Below are 8,038 nucleotides of genomic sequence, written 5' to 3' on the forward strand. Positions count from 1 at the left end.
AAGCTTTCTTACTGTAACCTGAGTGAAATATTTCCAAATTATTTCTGTTCATGATTCCATGACATGATATTAGCTCATAAAAATACGAATACACTTTTAAAATGTACAGAAATTAATATTTTCTCTTTCAACTTAACTTCATTTATATATTCATAATTACCATAGATTTACAGCTAGAGATATCTTAAGGACTATTTAATACAAGCACCTCATTTTGCCAACATGAAAACTGAAGCCCAACGAAGTTAAATGAATTGCTCACGGTCCTAAAGGCAGTCATTGAGAGAGAAAAGGATTGGAACTTGTCTCCTGAGACTACAAACCTCAATTAACTATACAACTTCACCTCCACTCAGCATGGATCAAATGCTGTCTTCTTCTTGCTCAGTGTACTCCCCATTAAGCAATGCATTCAACCTGATTTCCCCATCACCTCTTTCAGAGAAAAATTAAAAGACCTCCAAAGTTACCTAGGGACTAAACTCTTTTATCTGAAATTGACATGGAAGGTGATGTAATGGAGTGGGAATAATCAATAGTTTTTATATTTGATAGAAACATTAGGGGTTTCCCCTTCCCTTTTTCAGAAACGTGAACTACTTTCTTTCTCTGCCCCTGCCTTTACAATGAGGAAGACATGCATAAGAAAGGGATGCATTTTCGTTCCTCTCATAGTTTCCCCTTGAGAATGAACATAGGCGCTGATATCCTTATCAGGCTTAGTAAAAGCATTTGACAAGTATGTTTTAGTTTGCTCGCAGCCAAAACCGCAACATATATCCTTGTTAACTACCTTTCACATGTTCAACTCTCTTTGCCAAGCCTTCAAAGCAATTCTCTTATCCATTAGAATGGGAATTACACGTCTGGCTGTAGCCAATGGACAGAGAAAATGGAAACAATAAAAATAGGGTAGTTTTCCCACTTATGTATACACAGTATATTGCAAGGTCAGTGTTTCTACATACTTAAGTATATTCATCCATATGCACATATCCATATGTCCAAATATGCACAGAAATACACAGTCACAAATGCATAGAGAGATATGCTACAAAATATCATCTTCACTTCACCATACAGTAAAGTATATGAATGCACTAATGAGTAAGAGAAAATGAAACCAAAAAATAAAAGAAACTAAAGCTTTTTTTTCTCTTATTAGATAATATTAAGTGCCTTGAAACACTAAATTTAAATAACGTCTAGTAAATTTTTGAAGGAAGCAGAAAGCAGAAAGATGGCAATAAAAACTTGTGAAAATAAAACTGACCTAATTAACTAAATTCATACAAGTAAACTGAATTGTAGTATGGAAGGACTGGATTCAAATTCATGACCACATATACTAAAAATAAAATTTAAAAATTTTTTTGTGACGTGTTTCCCCATTGAATTGATGATGAATCAGAGAGAATGAGAACTGCTAGTAGATTGTAAGGGGCAATGCATATTCAACAAATAAAAGGCAATGATTCTAGAAACTGCAATTTTGGACACTGAGCAAGGATAGTTATTAAAACAATAAAAAATACTGAGATAAAAAAAAATTAGTAGGGACGCCCAAACAATTAAAAAGTAAGATTAGTGAGGACACCTCAGGGGCTGAATCTGCAGTTGCAACAGTGAGGCCTCAGACCCCTTGGCCCACAGGCACCAAAGGCCAGTGATGGGGTTCAATCAGCAGACCAGGAAGGGAGATGGCTTCCCCATAGCTCTGGCAGCAGGCAGTGGCCACAGATCTTGCACAGCAGCCCCTATGGTAGCTCCCTTGTTGGAGCGTAAAAACCCCTGGGGCCATTGAAGAGCTGAGTCTTGCCTCTGCCCTGGGTGGAGGCCCTGGGCTAGCTGCTCTTTGCTTCACACTGAATGGTGGCCCTGCCATCCAGCCTATCTGAAAATCAGCCCCAAGTGCTGACTTGGGAACTCGAGGCCAAGTGCCAGTGGAGAGGTATCTGCTAAGATTCTTGGCATAGAAATCCCTCTCTGCATCCAGACCAGGACACGCTTCATTGTGCCACTTTGGAGGAAGTGAAATCTCACAGATTCCTGGAGAATACCCTACTCTTGACAAAGGACCCAAAAGTCAAGTAACTGGTTGGGAAAATGCCCAAAAAAGGGAAAAAATATAAGACTGTAGAAGGTCACTTTCTTGGTGAGCAGATGTCTCCTCCCATACATTTGGATGAGGAAAAGCAATGCTTACCCTGAGGGAAAGACATAAAAGTCAAGGCTTCCGTATCCCAAACAACCAAAATAAATATTCAATGGGCTCAGGACATGGAAGAGCTCAAAAAGGAATTTGAAAATCAAGTTAAAGGGGTGGAGGAAAAACTGGGAAGAGAGATGAGAGAGATGCAAGAAAAGCATGAAAAGCAGGCCAACACCTTGTTAAAGGAGACCCAAAAAAATGCTGAACAAAATAACACCTTCAAAAATAGGCTGACTCAATTGGCAAAAGAGTTTCAAAACGTCAATGAGGTGAAGAATGCTTTAAAAAGTAGAATTAGCTAAATGGAAAAGGAGGTCCAAAAGCTCACTGAAGAAAATAGTCCTTTAAAAATTAGAATTCAACAGATGGAGGCTAATGACTTTATAAGAAAACAAGGAATCTCAAAACAAAACCAAAAGAATGAAAATACGGAAGATAATGTGAAATATCTCATGGGGAAAAACAACTGACCTGGAAAATAGATCCAGGGGAGACAATTTAAAAATTTTGGGATTACCTGAAAGCCATGATCATAAAAAGAGCCTAGACATCATCTCTCATGAAATTTTCACGGAAAACTGCCCTGAGATTCTAGAACCAGAGAGCAAAATAAATATTGAAAGAATCCACGGATCACCACCTGAAAGAGATCCAAAAAGAGAAACTCCTAGGAACATTGTGGCCAAATTTCAGAGTTCCCAGGTCAAGGAGAAAATCTTGCAAGCAGCTAGAAAGAAAGAATTCAAGTACTGGGGAAATAAAATCAGGATAACAAAAAATCTAGCACCTTCCACATTAAGGGATCGAAGGTCATGGAATGTGATTATCCAGAAGTCAAAGAAACTAGGACTAAAACCAAGAATCACCTACCCAGCAAAACTGAGTATATTAGTTCAGGGGAAAAAATGGTCTTTCAATGAAATAGAGGACTTTCAAGTACTCTTGATGAAAAGACCAGAGCTGAAAAGAAAATTTGACTTTCAAACACAAGAACGAAGAGAAGCATGGAAAGGTAAACAGCAAAGAGAAGTCATATGGGACTTACTAAAATTGAAATGTTTACATTCCTACATGGAAAGATAATATTTGTAACTCTGCAAACTTTTCAGTATCTGAGTAGTTGGTAAGATTACACACCCACAGACACACACACACACACACACACACACACACAGCACAGAGTGAATTGAAGAGGATGGGATCATATCTTTAAAAAAAATGGAATTAAGTGGTGAGAGAGAAATACATTGGGAGGAGAAAGGGGGAAATGGAATGGGGAAAATTATCTGTCATAAAAGAGGAAAGCAAAAGACTTTTCAGTGGAGGGAAAAAGAGGGGAGGTGAGAGAAAAACATGAAGCTTACTCTCATCAATTCGACTAAAGGAAGGAATAAAATGCACACTCATTTTGGTATGAATACTGATCTTCAATACAGGAAAGTGGGGGAGAAGGAGATAAGCAGGGTGGGGGGGATGATGGAAGGGAGAGCATTGGGAGGAGGGAGCAATTTGAAGTCATCACTCTTGGGGAGCAACAGCATCCAAAGAGAGAATAGAAGCAATGGGGGGCAGGATAGGATGGAGGGAAATATAGTTAGTCTTACACAACACGACCATTATGGAAGTCATTTGCAAACTTACACAGACATGGCCTATATTGAATTGCTTGTTTCCCAAAGGGAATGGGTGAGGAGGGAGGGATGAAGAACAGTTGGAAGTCAAAGTTTTAGGAACAACTCTCAAGTATTGTTCTTACTATTAGGAAATAAGAAATACTGGTAATGGGGTATAACAAGTTATCTAGCCCTACAGTTCAAAAGAGAAGATCGGGACAAGGGAAGGAAGGGATGTTCGAAGAGAGGGTCGATCGGTAATAGGGGCAATTAGAGTGCTCAGTGAATTGGGGCGGGGGGAGGGGAGAAATGGGGAGAAAATTTGGAACCCAAAATTTTGTGAAAATGAATGTTAAAAGCTAAATAAATAAATTTTTAAAAAATCCAAAAAAAAAGTAAATATGTACTGGTTGACTTTGTAGCTGCAAAAAAAAAAAATAAGTTTATTAACACAAAAAATATTAATGCTTAGTGCATAATTATATTCCTTTTAATAGAAATACTGTCCTAAATTTTAAAGAAAAGTAGAGACTAGTCATTGGAATTCCACTAAAAATATGATTCACTCTTCAATGTTTCTAAAACTAGTTCAAAGGAGTATGAAGAAAAACTCGTCAGACTGATAAATATTTTAAAAATCTTATGAAAAGGGTAACGGTAATACTCACGAGTATCTCAAGGGAGATATGTGATTTTAATTGCTACATTATTCCTAGCAAAATTTTGTAGGATTCTTCAGAAGTTTTAGCATTTCAAATAATTTATTGTATTTCATTAAGAAAATGGAATATTTGGAAAGGAATGAGAATAATAAATTAATCAATATCTATGCACAAGAGATAACACTATCTATGCTAATGAAAAGAAAATTTCATTGACTATACAATTTCTTTAAGCAAAGTGAGTCATCTTACCTAAAAGATGATACTGACACTTTATTTTTTTATTTTGTTTTTATACTTTTATGTATTTATTTTTATTTATTTCTACATAAATATTTTCTTTATGAAAATTTATTTCTATTTAATAAAAATTTTAATTTGATATGTTAAGTATTTACTTTTATGAACTTAATTACCTGTATTTTACTGTATTACATTTCATTACTATTATTAAATTCACAATTACTTATGCATTTTTATGGTATTATTTTATCATACTATTGCTTCTCATTCTTCTTTCTTACATTTCAAAATTTTGACAATAAAAGTTAATAATATTGCGTGCCTGCTGAAAATTCAATGCTTAAATTATCTTCATCAAATCAATTTTGACTTTCATTTCAAAAAGTTAAATGTTTACCCAAGCAGAATTTTTAAAACCGTACCTCTCTTTCAGCCTTCACATTTTCATATATACACATTTGCTCTCTTAAGTACATACATTCACTGGTCAACACTTTACTTCTCTATTCTACCGTAAGAACTTGTTTTTCAGTGTCAGCACAAACTGTATTCAAGAGATCAATGAACAGTACCTGGGATTCACTCAAGAACTTTTCTTTAGTCATGGTTTTCTTTTGGGTGTCTTCAAGCTGTTGCTGAAACAACATATTTTCAATCTGGATTTGTGCTAATCTTTCTTGGATAGATTCCCATTTGATAATGTAACTGTTCACTTTCCCCTTTTTCAGTTGATTTGTGTGTTGAAGTTCCTTTTCTTCTGTTGGGCAAGGTTTAATTCTCTCTGTATGCTTTTTAAATGGGTGTCTTTTCCCTGAGGCAATCGTGCACCAGACAGCTAATTCTCTAAACTATTGGTTTTTCTTTCAGCTTTAGACAGCTCATGAGGAAGGACACCATTGTTCTCTCTTAAGCTAGGGGTGTCATGATAGCTTGTGTTGTAAACAAAGCCACTCATCTCATTCTCCCTGAAAGGAATGTTCATGGGCTAGTTTGATGACTCACTTTGCTCATGATCGAGAACAGCAGAAATCGCATGGGAACTTCATGATGCAATTACTCTCTCTACTCTGTCTCTGTTTTGCATTGTTCAATTTAAAGTTCAGCACTGCATTTTCAGTCATCAGATCATGTACTTTTCCACTGCACTGGAATGTAATTTTTCTTAAGACTTCTGCATTCAGTTGTAATTCTTTTGAAGCTCCTCAATCTTTTCTTTTCAAACTTTTATATCTTCCATACAATGACATTCTTTTTCTTCATCCTTAATTATTACTGTGTCTAGTTCGAGTTTGAGCTTGGCAACTTCGTCGTGTAGGATTAGATTTTTATTCAACAGACATTTTTCTTTCTCATTGCCGTTAGGAATCTAAATATAACAAACAGAAAAAAAATGTTACTCAAAACAAAATTATGTATTCTGATTTTCCTTAGTAATTCAAAATAAATGCCAAGGTGCCAAGAAGCAGAGTTTCCTCAGAAAAAATTAAATTAAGGGAGTTTCACCTATTTCACATTTCTGTCCAACTCAGTTTTCAAAAAGAACAGGTCTTAAAAGTGCTTCATCAATCTGAAGATATGAAGTAAACTTCTAGTCCCACGAAGCTGCCTTTCAGCATATTTTATTTCCTTTGCTCTATCCATTCTATTCCAAACTGGATAGTCAAAGCGCTACAATAAAAATAAAAATACTTAATATTTACACATTGCCTTTTTATATTAAATTATTTTTTTGTTTTCCGTGTTCTAGAATCACTTCCATATAGCTTAGATGTTTTCCCTTTCCTTCTCCTCCATCACCTCTCTCTACACACACCCTCCCTGATTCTGTGTACAATCTTATATAGGTTCTACACGTACATTCCTATTAAACACATTTTCCTGTTTTTCACGTTGCAGAGAACAATTAAAATGAATGGAAGAAACCATAAAACAAAACATAATCCAAAGGAAAATGGTCTGCTTCATTCTGTTATCCAGTTCAGTATTTCTGTCTCAGGATGTGCAAGGCGGTTTGCCTCCAGAGGCCATTCAGAATCTTTTAGGTACTTGCATGGCAATGAATTACTAAGTGTACCAGAAAAATTCATTGCACACTGTGGTTTTTTCTGTGTACAGAGTTTTCCTGGTTCTACTCCTATCACTAATCATCACTTCTAATAAATCCTTTCAGGCCTGTGTGAAGTCTTCATGCCACGTTGCCTTTTAAGGTATTTTAGAAAGTTCTTCCAATATATTATCACGGCTAAAATTTGCAACACACTTAAGAAGGAAATATTTAGATTATTCTCCCCATTTTACACATCAGGACTTACGGTAGGAGATATTACTGAATAACCTGCCCATTGTCACACTCAGTACGTAGTAGCAGCAGTGTTTCAAACCACGTCTCTTCAAACTCCAAATCAAACATGCTGTTGCAATAGCTAATTCCTCTTAGGAGCTGAAGACAAGCATTTGTCCTACGTTTAGAATCATTGTCTTGGTACAATTATATTATCTCCAGAACAATGAAGTGATAAGTCATAAATTTCTTAGTGGAAGTCCTCAGAAAATTCTCTTTGCTCATAGCGGTAGCGTTTTCACAGCAACACTGATTTAAATCTTTTAGAAGTCGTTAAGTCAAAACCTCTCATTTTCGGGATGGAAAAAGTGAGACCTGCAGTGTGTTCTCCTAGTGATGGTAACCTACCCTTCACCATCATATTTTAAAAGAATGATGAAAGCATTACTGAGGCCAAAGTGTAAAAAGCGCATATTGCACTCCTATCATAGTAAAACTGGTCCAGGAGCATTGTTCCCCATTCAGGACTGGTGGAAAGAGTTACATCAAAAAGCTTATAAGCTCCATGCTGTGACATCCTTTCTGGAAGTGTAGCAGGAGGGTATGAGGAGGTTTCAGCTGAGTTAAAAGGAGCACCCCAGGGCACCATTAACCAAGGATTACTCGGGGCCACCAACACAAATGATTTCCTTCAAACAACTTTTGAAGAAAATATGAAAATGCAAAACTGTAAACTTAGAATTTGATGAATATGTATTCCTATCATTGTGAGCAATGTTGAATTACAATGAATGTAGGAATTCAGGTCACAGATAAAGCCAGAAGTCAGAAATCTAAGAAAAGCTTTTCTGTGGCAAATATTTTTTACTTCTCTTTCATGGGACATGAATGAGACAACAAAGTGAAATAGAGCAAATTAATAATATATATATATGTGTGTGTGTGTATATATATACATATATATGTATGTATATATATTATATATTATTATATTATATATAATTATATATATTATTATATATTATTA

General features: G+C 35.7%; 1 long non-coding RNA gene across 1 annotated transcript; it reads right to left on the reverse strand.

Annotated features, from left to right (window-relative positions):
- Positions 1 to 6,617, reverse strand: LOC140523397 (uncharacterized). Its single transcript, XR_011973383.1, has 3 exons — positions 6,234 to 6,617; positions 5,303 to 6,096; positions 1 to 18 (listed from the first exon to the last, which is right to left on the reverse strand). It is a non-coding gene; the product is annotated as an uncharacterized lncRNA (long non-coding RNA).
- Between the last annotated feature and the right edge of the window lie 1,421 nt (positions 6,618 to 8,038).

The sequence above is a fragment of the Notamacropus eugenii genome, chromosome 2, assembly GCF_028372415.1.
Source record: "Notamacropus eugenii isolate mMacEug1 chromosome 2, mMacEug1.pri_v2, whole genome shotgun sequence".
Classification (NCBI taxonomy): domain Eukaryota; kingdom Metazoa; phylum Chordata; class Mammalia; order Diprotodontia; family Macropodidae; genus Notamacropus; species Notamacropus eugenii.